The 13,433-nt window shown below is 34.8% G+C and overlaps 1 protein-coding gene across 8 annotated transcripts in view; it reads right to left on the bottom strand.

Annotated features, from left to right (window-relative positions):
• STAG1 (STAG1 cohesin complex component) overlaps nt 1-13,433 on the bottom strand; it is a 393,663-nt gene that overhangs the window by 356,758 nt on the left and 23,472 nt on the right. The gene's annotated exons all lie outside the window — the stretch shown is intronic.

Here is a 13,433-nt window from a genome sequence, read left to right as displayed (position 1 = left end):
ACTGTCAATAAATTTAAGAAGACTGAAATGACATCAAGCATCTTTTCCTATCTCAATGATATAAAACTAGAAATCAACTGCAAGAAAAAAATACAAGAAAAATCACAGATACGTGCAGACTAAACAACAGGCTACTTGAACAGCCAATGGATCAACAAAGAAATCAAGGGAGAAATTAAAAACACCTTGAAACAAATGAAAACCAAATAACATACCAAATCTATGGAATGCAGCAGATGCTATCCTAAGAGGGAAGTTTATAGCAATACAGGCGTACCTCAAAAACAAGAAAAATTTCAAACAATCTAACTTTAAAGTAATCAGAAAATCAGGGGTGCCTGGGTGGCTCAGTAAGTTGAACGACTGCCTTCAGTTCAGGTCATAGTCCCATGGTTCTGGGACTGGGGGCTCCCCATTTGGCTCTCTGCTCAACAGGGGGTATGCTTCCCCCTCTCCCTTTGCCCCTCTCCCCCTAACTCTCTGCATGTGCTCTCTGCTCTACTAAATAAAATCTTAAAAAAAAAAAAAAAAAATCAAGTGAAGCCCAATGTTAGTGGAAAGAATGAAATTATAAAGATCAGAGCAGAAATAAATGAAATGGAGACTTAAAAAAAGATAAATGAAACTAAGAGCTGATTCTCTGAAAACATAAAATTCACAAAACTTTAGCAGACTTACCAACCAAAAAAAAAAAGAGGGTTCAAATAAAATCAGAAATGAAAAAAAAAAAAAGAAATGAAAGAGGAGTTACAACTGATACCAAAGAAATAAAAAGGTAAGAGACAGGGATCCCTGGGTGGCGCAGCGGTTTGGCGCCTGCCTTTGGCCCAGGGCGTGATCCTGGAGACCCGGGATCGAATCCCACATCAGGCTCCCAGTGCATGGAGCCTGCTTCTCCCTCTGCCTGTGTCTCTGCCTCTCTCTCTCTCTCTGTGACTATCATAAATAAAAAATAAAAAAAAAAAAAAAAAAAAGGTAAGAGACTACTGTGAACAATTATACACCAACAAACTGGACACCCTAGAAGAAATGCATAAATTCCTAGAAACAAAATCTTCCAAGACTGAATCATGAAGAAAATGTGAATGGACCAATTTTGGGTAAGGAGATTGGATCAGTAATCAAAAACCTCCTAACAAACCAAACTCCAGAGCCAGACAACTTCACTGGTAAATTCTACAAAACATTCAAAGATTTAATATCTATCCTTCTAACACATTTCCCAAAAATTGAAAAGGAGGAACTATCTCCAAACTAATTTTACTAGGCCAGCATTACCTTAATACCAAAACCAGACAAGAAACCACATTAAAAAAAAAAAAAAGAAAGAAAAGAAAAGAAGAAAAGAAAAGAAAATTACCAGCCGATGTCTCTGATGAATATAGATGAATCAATAATACACTATGATTAAGTGGGTGGGATTTTAGTCCAGGGATGCAAAGACGGTTCAACATTCCCAAATCAATGAGAGATACCATATTAGCAAAATAAAGGATAAAAATCTTATGATCATCTCAACAGATTCAGATAAATAGTTGACAAATTCAAAATCCGTTCATAAGAACTTTTAACTTTTACGTTAGAAGTATGTACAGAGAAAACACATTTCAACATGATAAATGACATATATGACAAGCCCACAGCCAATATCGTAACAGCAAAAAGCTGAAAATCTTTAAGATTAGGAACACATGGTGTCTGGAGGGTTCAGTTGGTTGAGTCTGACTCTTGATTCTGGCTCAAGTCGTGATCTCAGGGTCATGAGATGGAGCCCCATGTTAAGCTCCGTGCTTGGCAGGAAGTCTGCTTGAGAGTCTCTCTCTCTCTCTCTCTCTCTCTCTCTCTCTCTTCCCCCACCACCCACCCCTACTCGAGCTCTCACTCTCACACTAAAATAAATAAATAGGGGATCCCTGGGTGGCTCAGCGGTTTAGCGCCTGCCTTCAGCCCAGGGCATGATCCTAGAGACCCAGGATCGAGTCCATCATCAGGCTCCCTGTGTGGAGCCTGCTTCTCCCTCTGCCTGTGTCTCTGCCTCTCCATCTGTGTCTCTCATGGATGAATATATAAAATCTTTAAAAATAATAAATAAATAAATAAATAAATAAACAAACAAACAAACCAACCAACCAACCTTAAAAAACATGTGCATCACTGGGCAGCTCTAGTGGCGCAACCCTGGAGACCCTGGATCGAGTCCCACGTCAGGCTCCCTGCGTGGAGCCTGCTTCTCCCTCTGCCTCTCTCTCTCTCTCTCTCTCTCTGTGTATGTGTGTCTCTCATGAATAAATAAATAAAATCTTAAGAAAAAAAAGAATGTGCATCAACATTAGTACTGGAAGTCCTGGTCAGAGCAATTACACATGAGAAAGACATAAAGGTCATCCAAATTGGAAAAGAAAAGAAAAAGTAAAACTGTAACTATTTGTAGATACTTCATATATAGAAAACCCTAAGGATTCCACCCATAAAACTGTTAAAATTAATAAATGAATTCAATAACATTGCAGAGTACACATGTTGCATTTTTATACACCAATAAACTACCAGAAAGAGAAACTGAGGAAAAACTTCCATTTACAATTATATCAAAAAGAATAAAATAATATAGGAATAAATTTAACTGAAGAGATGAAAAGCACGTACACTGTAAACTCTTAAGAAGTTGATGAATGAAACTAAAGAAAACACAAATAAATGGAAAGATGATCCATGCTCATGCACTGCAAGAATACTGTTAAAATGACCACACTACTCAAAGCAATCTACATATTCAATACATCCCCATCAAAATTCCAGTGACATTTTTCACAACAGAATAAAAAATCCTAAAATTTGTATGGAATCACAAAGACGCTAAATTGCCAAAGCAATCTTGAAAAAGAAGAACAAAGCTAGAGGCATCACATTCCCTCAATTCAAACTATATTACAAAGCTACAGTAATCAAAATAGCAAGATATTCATATAAAAATAGACACACAGAGCAATGGAACAGAATAGAAAGCCCAGAAATCAATCCATACATATATGGTCGATTAATTTATAACAAAGTAGACAAGAATATACAATGGGGAAAGTACAAATCTCTTTAATAAATGCAGCTGAAAAAACTAGACAGCCACTTGCAAAAAGAATGCAACTGGACTACCACCTTACAAACAAAAATCAACTCACATTGATTAAAGATCAGAATGTTAAGACTAAAAACCATAAAACTATAAAGGAAAAGTATGTATTAAGCTCCCTGACATCAATATGCCCAAATTTTTTGTGATCTGACTCCAAAGGCAATGGCAACAAAAGCAAAAATAAATATCAATATTTAGTTTGATATCAATATGATATCAAAATAAAATGCATCTGCATAGCAAAGAAAATTATTGACAAAATAAAAAGGAAACTACAGATCTGGAAAAGATACTTGCAAATCATGTATCTGTTAAAGGGGTTAATATCCTAAAGAACTCATACGACTCAGTAACAACAATTCAATTAAAAAATAGGCATGGGGGCACCTAAGTGGCTCAGTGGGTTAAGCGGCTACCTGTGGCTCAAGTCATGATCTCAGGGTTCTGAGATCAAGTCTCCCATCAGGCTCCCTGCTTCTCCCTCTGCCCGTCCCGCTACATGTGTTTTCCCTCTCTCTCTAATAAATAAATATCTTTTTTTTAAATGAGTATGGAAAAAATAATTTTTAAAAAATAGGTGGAAGAGCTGATGGGACATTTTTCTGAAGAAGACACACAGATGGCTAAAAGGCACAAGAAATGTTGCTCAAGACATCACTCATCATTAGGGAAATACAAATAAAAACTACAAAGCATGTGTGCAACACTATTCATAACAGCCAAAAGGAAAAATCAGTCTAAATATCCACCAACAAATGAATAAAGAAAATCTGGTATGGGGTGGCTGGCTGGCTGAGCTAGTAGACCATGTGACATTGGAGCTTGGGGTCATGAGTTGGAGCCCCACGTTGGGTGTAGAGATTACACAAAATTATAAAATAAAATTTAAAAAAACAAAAATTTGGTATACACAAACAATGGAACAATATCCATTCTTAAAAAAAAAATCCATTCTTAAAAATGAAGGAAATCTTGCCATATGCTACAACCGGTATAAACCTACAGGATACTAAGCTGAATGAAAACAAAAGACAAATACTCCATGATTCTACTTATAAGAACACTAGTCAAAATCATAGAGAAAATAGAATAGTGGTTGTCAGAAGGGGCTAGGGATAAGAAAAGGGGACACTGTTGTTCAACATGTACAGTTTTAATTTTGCTAGATGAAGAAAGTTCTGAAGATCAGCTACAACACAAGCTGTATATCGTTTTAATATAAATGACCTGGTAAGGTGGTAAAACAAAACAAAAATACTACAATGAGGGGCGCCTGGGTGGGTCAGTCGGTTAAGCATCTGCCTTCAGCTCAGGTCATTAACCCAGAACTCCATATTGGGCTCCCCACTCAGTGAGGAACCGCTTCTCCCTCTCCCTCTGTCTGCCACTCCCCTTGCTTGTGCCATCAAATAATATGTAAAATCTTAAAAAAAAAAAAAAATTACAATGAGATACCACTTCACACCTATCAAAATGGCTGTTATTCAGGAAGACAAGAAATAACATGGGTTAGTAAGAAGAAAAGAGACCTTGTTCACTGTTAAGGAAATGCAAACCAGTAAAGTCATTATGGAAAGTAGTATGGAGATTCCTTAAAAAGTTAAAAATAGAACTACCATACAATCCAGCAATTCCACTTCTGTGGAAGATAATGAAACATATTTATCCAAAAGATAATGAAAATTCTAATTGGAAAAAATATATGCATCCATATGTTCACTGCAGCATTATTTACAATAGCCAAGATATGGAAGCAACCTAACATAGATCCACAGATGATGAATGGATAAAGAAAATGTGGTATAAGACCACCTGGGTGGCTCAGGCTGTTAAGCATCCAACTCTTGATTTAGGCTCAGGCCATCATCTGAGGATTGTGAAATCAAGCCCTGCATGGAGCCTGCTTAAGATTCTCTCTCTCCCTCCTCCTCTGACCCTCTCTTACTCTAAAAAAAATAAAGAAATTAAATAAAGAAATAATAAATAATAAAATACACTGGAATATTACTGAGCCACACAAAGAATGGAATCTTGCCATTTGTGACAACATGCATGGACCTGTGGATTATTACACTAAGTGAAATAAGTCAGAGAAAGACAACTACCATATGATTCCACTCATCAGTGGAATCTAAAAACAAAACAAAGCAAAACTCATACAAAGAAAAAAACAGACTAGGGGTTGCCAGAGGGAAAGAATGTTGGGGTGTAAAAAAGTGGGTGTAGTGCTCACTTTGGCAGCACATATACTAAAAAAGTGGGTGTAGGAGATCAACAGGTACAAACTTACAGTTATAAAATAAGTCATAGGGATATAATGCACAGCACAGTGACTAGAGTCAATAATACCGTATTACAAATTTAAATGATGCTTAAAAAGTAAATCTTAAAAGTTCTCATCACAAGACAAAAATTTAACTTTGTACGGTAACAGATGGTAGACAGACTTATTGTGATTATTACTTTAAAACCTATATAACTATCTAATCATTTTGTACACCTGATTCTAATATAATGTATATCAATACTTCAATAGGAAATTAATAAGTTTTAAACATTGAAAAAAGAACTAATACCAATCCTACCCAAACTCTTCCATACATCACAAGATGATGTAATACTACAGGCCAATGTTCTTATAAACATACATGCAAAAACATATAATATATATGCAAAAAATATATTTTAAAGTACATAAATACACATGTAAAGATTCTCAACAAAATATTAGCAAACCAAATACAATACCATATTAAAAAAAATTATATACCATGACCAAGTGAGACTTACCCCAGAAATGCAAGAATGGCTCAATATAATATCACCAATGTAATAAACCACATTAACAAAACAAAAGGAAAAAAATTAAACACCTGATCATTTGCCCAAGAAAAGCACTGGACAAAGTTCAACATTCTATCATGCTAAAAACAACACTCAGAAAACCAGGAATCGAAGGAAGCTTCCTTAGCAGTCTCTTCAACAAAAGATGTTGGTATAATTTGATATCCACATGAAATAGAATGAAGAGCTAGACTCTTACTTTATACATCATACATAAACCTTAACTCAAAATAGTTCAAATACCTAAAAATGAGAGCTAAAACTATGAAATTCTTAGCAATTGTTCCTTAGATATGACAGCAAACAGATATACTTAAAGGAAAAAAAAGATGAACTGTACCTCATGAAACTCTAAAACTTTGGAAACTACCAAGTAGGGGATGCCTGAGTGGCTCAGCGGTTCAGCCGTCTGCCTTTGGCTCAGGTCGTGACCCCGGGGTCCTGGGATCAAATCCCACATCAGGCTCCGTACAAGGGGCCTGCTTCTCCCTCTGCCTATGTCTCTGCCTCTCTCTCTGTGTGTCTCTCATGAATAAATTTTTAAAATCTTTTTAAAAAAAGAAAAAGGAAACTACAAAGTGAATTAAAAGATAACTCACAGAATGGGAGAAAATACTTGTAAATCATGTATCTGAGAAGGATCTAGTACCCAAATAAAGAGTTCTTTTAACACAACAACAAGAAGACAAAAAATTCAATTTTTAAAAATAAGCACTGGACTTGAAAAGACATTGTTTTCCAAAAACTATGTACAACTGGCCAACAAGCACATGACAAAATACTCATCACCCTTCATTGGTCATTAAGAAAATTCGAATCAAGACTACACTGAGATACGACGTCACATTCACTAGGATAAGGAAATGGAAAAATCAATCCTCAAATTTCAAATGGAATTGCAAATTCATATGGAATTGGATACCCCTAGTCAAAGCAGTATTAAAGAAAACGTTGGAGAGCTCACACATCTCCATTTCAAAACTTAACTACACTACCATAACCAGAAGAGTTTTTTTCTCATCAAAACAATAAAAACAACAAGCGTTGGCAAGGATGTGGAGCAATAGGATTCCTACACTGCTGGCAAAAATGTAAAATAGTGCACTGTGCAGAACAGTTTGGCAGTTCTCCAAAAACTACACAAAGAATAATATGATCCAGCAATTCCACTCCTAAGTATACACCCAGAAGAAATGAAAAAACATGTTCACACAGAAATTGGTACACAAGGGATCCCTGGGTGGTGCAGTGGTTTGGCGCCTGCCTTTGGCCCAGGGCGCGATCCTGGAGACCCGGGATCGAATCCCACGTCGGGCTCCCGGTGCATGGAGCCTGCTTCTCCCTCTGCCTATGTCTCTGCCTCTCTCTCTTTCTCTGTGACTATCATAAATAAATAAAAAAATTAAAAAAAAAAAAAAGGAAATTGGTACACAAATACTTATAGCAGAACTGATGATAGCTAAAATGGGTATTAGATGAACAATAAAATTGTGGTATATTATTTATATATATTAACATATAATATATATGTATTATATTAACTTATTATATATATATATACAAGAGTATCATCCTGCTATGTAAAAGAATAAATACTGATACAAACTGCAACTTGGAGGCATCACTAAAAATTATAGTAAGTGAAAGAAGCCAGATACATATTAACCAATTTATATGAAGTATCACAAATAAGCAAATCCACAAAGAAAGCAGATAAGTGGTTGCCAGAGTATTGATTTTTGATAGGAGTCGGGGGAATACGGAAGTATTCTTCTGGCATAATGGAAACATTCTGAAACTAGAAATAGGTAATGGTTGTACAACAGTACCATTATAATAAATGCCAGGGAACTGTATTCTTTAAAATAGGTAATTGTATGTCGTATGAGTTTCACCTCAATTTTTTTTAATTGCTGTAAAACCACTATAAACTATCAAACACTAATATGAAATAAGTTGTTTCATTGTTTTCTATATTACTATTTATATTATTAATTCATCTCTACAATCCCCCCCCCAAAATATGTAGTGAAGAATGCCAGCATCTTTGAAATGCATGATGAATCCTCACAATTATTTTAATCATGTGTAAATTTACTATACCTACTTTATAAGCAACCTGATGGAAAATTTATAATCTAGGGAACTCAGATTACAGTATAATTTACACAGATAAACCATGATTATTTGTTAATTTAAACAAACTTCTCCCTAATTAAACAAGGGATTGAGAACTCCAAATAAGTCATATGCATAAGTCATACACATATATAAAAATATGTATAAATAAATATATATATATATCTCTCACAGAATTCTGTTTTTTTTCCTTTCTAACTGAATACTGTTTTCAAGGCATAGAAAAGTTCCCCCGCTCAAGTAAGTTTTTATAAAAATGCTTATTTATAAGGAATCAATTTTCTTATACTATTGAAATATGAATTCATAATGGCTTTCCATAAACAACTAAGCTATTAAAATATTTTTCTCACTCCCTTCTCCAAGGTATTTCATTTTCCCTTCATTCTGATACTTTCTCTTTCTAGTGCTCCAATTCCAATGTTCATGTCTAATTTTTTTCTCTCACACACACACTACTATGTAGAATTAAATCTCTATTGTATTTTGTTCCTCTCCACAGTCCTAGAATGTCGAAATCTTTTTATATTTCATATCCATTGCAATAAGGTTGCAATCTGCATTAGGCACTTCACATTTTAATGTTTATTTAGGTCATAGCCCTTACCCCACTGTAATGCAAAATAAAGTCTGCCAGGAAAAATCTAAAACTAAAAAATAGTAAATAAACCACTTTACTTAATCATAAACTATTTTTATAAATAGCTTAAAAACACAAATACAACTAAAAGCCAAATACAGAAAAATACAATAAACTCATGACATAAACGAAATGGCCATGTGAATTATGTTTCTATTGCAATACACAATAATCACTGTCCAGCTTCTTTGAAAACAAAGGGAAAATGACACTATCAGAAACAATTCTTTTGTGTAGTAGTATCTTGAATCTCTCAGGCTTCATAAATGCTGGACATGACTTGGAACTAGAATGAAACTTGTTCACAAAAAATTTTGCTCACAGAAATTTTGTTATAAAACTGATTAAAGTATCCCAGTTTCTGTGAACCCACTTAAAACAAACTAAAGATACTACTTAAAATGGCATTTAAAAAATCAAATATCCAAGAATAAATCTAAGAAAAGATATGTGTAACTTCTATTTAGAAAGCTATAAAGGATGCCATTTCTCCCTAATCAAAATCCAAAAACACTTTGTGGTTTGGCTAGGGGTTTTATTTGGTCGGTTTGGCGGTGCTGATAGGGTGGTTCTAAAATGTACATTGAAATACAAGAGACTAGGAAATCTTGAAAAAGAAGATAGGAAGATATGCTTTATAGAATAATCACCCTTATCATTAAGGTCAACAAATAAGGCAAGGATAGACTAATGTAACAAAACAGAGGCCCAGAGATAGACCATGCATACATGGACATGTATTATAAAAAGATGACATTGTAGCAGCAATGGGAAAGCTTCTTGATATTGTGTTTGATTATTCATTAATGGTGCTAAGACAACTGGATATCCATCATCCATCCAAAAAAAAAAAAAAAGTTAAAACTCGATCTAACACTACACACATAAAAAAAAAAAGAAAATCATTTCCAGATAAAGTACATACCTAAACGGGAACAGTAAATATTTCTTAATGATATAGGAGAGTAACTTCATGATCTCCAAGTAGGATAAAAAAATCTTTAACAGGGCAAGAAAAAGGACTAAGTATACAGGAAAAGAATGATGCCTGTAAATATGTAAGAACTTCTCTAAACTAAAAGCATTTTAAAAAGCACATTAGGGAACTACAGAAGATAACAGTAATACTGAAACTGACAAAGCATTCACATTCAGAATATATAAGAGCCTCAATAAATCATAATAGACAATCCAACAGAAAAATGGACAAGTGACAACAATTACTTCACAAAACAGGATATCAAAATGGTCAAAGTTGAGGTGCTCAATATCATTAAGAGTCGGTGAAAATGCACATAAAAATGCTCAAAAATGGCTGAAACTTTAGATTGGCAGTAAGTGCTCAGGAGAATATGAAGGAAAGGGAATTCTCATATATTGCTGGCAGATTTAAAATTTCATAAACCTGCGGAGCCTGAGTGGCTCAGTTGGTTAAGGTTAAGCATCTTCATTCAGTTCAGGTCATTCTGGGAGAGCGTGCAGATTCAGGCAACCTGCTCAGTGGGGAGTCTGCTTCTCCCTCTCCCTCTGACCCTAACCACTGCTGCTGCTCTCACTTGCTTGCCCACCCCCATGAATTAAAAAAAAAAAAATTTTAAAAAACAAAATAGTTTGGTAAAACCTCTTTGGAAAACTATCTGTCAGTTTTTACCAATGACATTCCTTAAGACCAGGAGATTTTACTCCTAGACATGCAATCAGCAGAAATGGCTACACATGTATATTAAAAACATACACAGCAGTGTTTTAAGAAGCATTATTTGTAATGGTCCCAAACTAAAAATTATCTAATGCACACCAACAGTAAAATGGATAAACTGTAGTATAGTCACAAAATTGAATACTAAAGTAATAAAAATGAAGTATACGTCCACACAACATGGATAAATCTCACAAATGTGCTACTGAACGAAGGAAACAATACACAAAAAATAGAAGGTAGTTCGTCTACAAAAAATTCTAATAAAGACAAAGCTGAACTATAATATTTAGAGATACACACTTCGGAGGTAGAAATGGTTTTTCAAAATAAGAAAATTATAGCCATAAACTCAAGCTAATGGTTCATTTAGGGGAAAGGGATGGAGCTTTAATGCCAATAGGCATGCAGTGGGAGGAGTTTCTTCATTGCTGACAATGTTCTGGTCCTTAACCAAAGTAGAATTTCACAGTGTTTATTTTATAATTATTTAAATAGTACATTTATGTTTGATGCACTTTACGTGCTTTATTTCACAATTAAAATTATTTCTTCTCAAAAGGCATACAAATGTGAAAGTCTACCAGACATTTCAATTACTATTGCTAAAAGATATGTGAAAGGTATATATAAGTTGACATGAATCACTTATAATGGTTTCCATCACTTAAAGTGGTCACTTTTGGTCTAGTCACAAATGGTTTCTGCTCTAGTCTTCCTCTTGTTTAGCAGTGACGAGGGAAGGTAGTAGAGAAATGTTCACCTTTAGCCCAGAAGGCCGACCTATAGCCTGCAAGTTTCGATAAGGATATATGTCGGTTGCTACATCCTTAAAAGCATCTCATGACTGCCCGTGTATCTCAATGACGGTTAATACCAAACTGAATGATAAGAACCAGAGAAATCATGCTAAATTAGTTTTACCAGTAGAAAATCGAAGAAACATTTATGATCTAATACTCCCTTTCTGACCATGGGTCCTGTCCCCATGCTACTCAAATAAACTTACACCATATAGTGTCTCAAGAATTCTTTCTTGGAAAAAAAAAAAAAAAGAATTCTTTCTTGAACAATGCAGGAGGATCTGCTACAGTATGAATGCCTGTAACTTCCTTTGATCAATCTTTATCAGTTTGTTTTATCTTGGAAAATGATAAAAAAATCCTTTAAGGATTTTAACTTTAAGTTAAATCTTTCAAATCTGAGTTTTCCAAAGAGTGATAATGCAAACCACTGATGACTAAGTAAAACAGTTTCAGGTGCTACGCTAACCAAGTTTTTAATGTTATAGCCATTTATTGATTTTAACAGTTACTTTCTATTTATGGCAAGTGACATTAGTTTCCCACTCACTACACTACATACTCTAGTTTCTTTTTGAAATGAACTTGGGAAAAACAGCAACTTAAAAAGGCACTAAGTAAACAATAGCAATAGTAGTAAATACATATTGCAAAATTGAGGACATCTGTACCTGAATAACTGAAGTTCTGAAAATACTGCTATGACCCATAACTTTGACCATGTGCTTCTATGATGCTTATCCTACAAACCCAATTTAGCCATGTAGATAACCAAACATGACTCAAACAAGTTCTACTCTTCTGTAAAGCCTAAATACATTACTGTCCATGGGATGCCTGAGTGGCTCAGTGGATGAGCAGCTGCCTTCGGCTCAAGATGTGATCCTGGGGTCCTGAGGTCGAGTCCCAGAGTGGGATCCTCGCGGGGACCTTGCTTCTCCCTCTGCCTATGTCTCTGCCTCTCTGTGTCTTTCATGAATAAATCTTTTTAATCTAAATTACTGACCAAACCCACAAATATGGCTATATTACAACTATCTTCTAATTAGCTAACTGGCCAAAGTAGCTTTCAGTGCTTAAGGAAGAAACAGAGTAAAAACATCTGTTCATTCTCTCCCTTATATACAACTGTCCCTAGTAGAAAACAGCATAAAATTTCAAATTAAAGCTGCCATGAGCTCAAATTCTGACATTAACTAGTTGTAAGACTTTCTCCAAATCATTACACTTTTCCAAGCCTTAGTTTCCTCATATATAAAGTGAGAAAACAACATACAACTTCTGCAAATTAGTTCACATTTCTAAGCCTTGATTTGAAAGAATATATCCCTTCCAGCGTTGTCCTATGGATTAAATGGGAATTTGTTTAAATGGCTTTTCACAATTGTACATAACGGACACCTAATTCATAGTTGCACTCTGTCTCTCCACTTCTCTATGTTTTGTAAATATATGGAGCATAAAGTCACATAGTATTGTTAACTCTGCCCCAACACCTACATCCAAAAAACAATCCACATGCACTTAGTTAACTTTTCATTTTATCCTTCGGATAATCATGAGTGAATAAACAGATATTATAATATCTCCATATCACAAGTAAAGTGAGGCTCAAAAACGCAGAGTAGGCCATACAGGTCAGTAGTGGAACTAAAATGAAAACCCACATTTACCATAAATAGGTACCACTGACTTTGATGTTACGGTCACTTTAGTACCAACAAGAAATCAATTCTACCTATCAGTAAGAGCAAAACTGTAGTGTTTTCAGAAAACAAACAAGCAAACAAAAAAACAATCCATGGATTTGAAGAGTATCCAGCAGATATATAATCCAAATCAGGAATCATGTTATAGAAAGTAACACTTAAGAATTTAATTTTTTAAGGCAACTGAATTTTGAATATAAGTGATAAAAACAATTTCCGTAAAGTAGCAATAAAGTGAATTTCTATTAGTGGCAAATTCCAAGGTCCCTGGCTGGCTCAGTCAGTAGAGCATACAACTTCATCTCAGGGTCAGTAGGTAGTGAATTCAACCCCCATGCCCAGCATAAAGTCTACTTTAAAAAAATTTTTAAAGAAAGTGACACACTCCTTCCAACCTTACCCCATGCTCCAAAGATATTTATTCTCACATAAGTGGACCAAATGATATTATATATAATACGTAATAACA

This window comes from Canis lupus, chromosome 22, assembly GCF_048164855.1.
Source record: "Canis lupus baileyi chromosome 22, mCanLup2.hap1, whole genome shotgun sequence".
NCBI lineage: Eukaryota > Metazoa > Chordata > Mammalia > Carnivora > Canidae > Canis > Canis lupus.
This window is presented reverse-complemented; position numbering and strand designations above follow the sequence as displayed.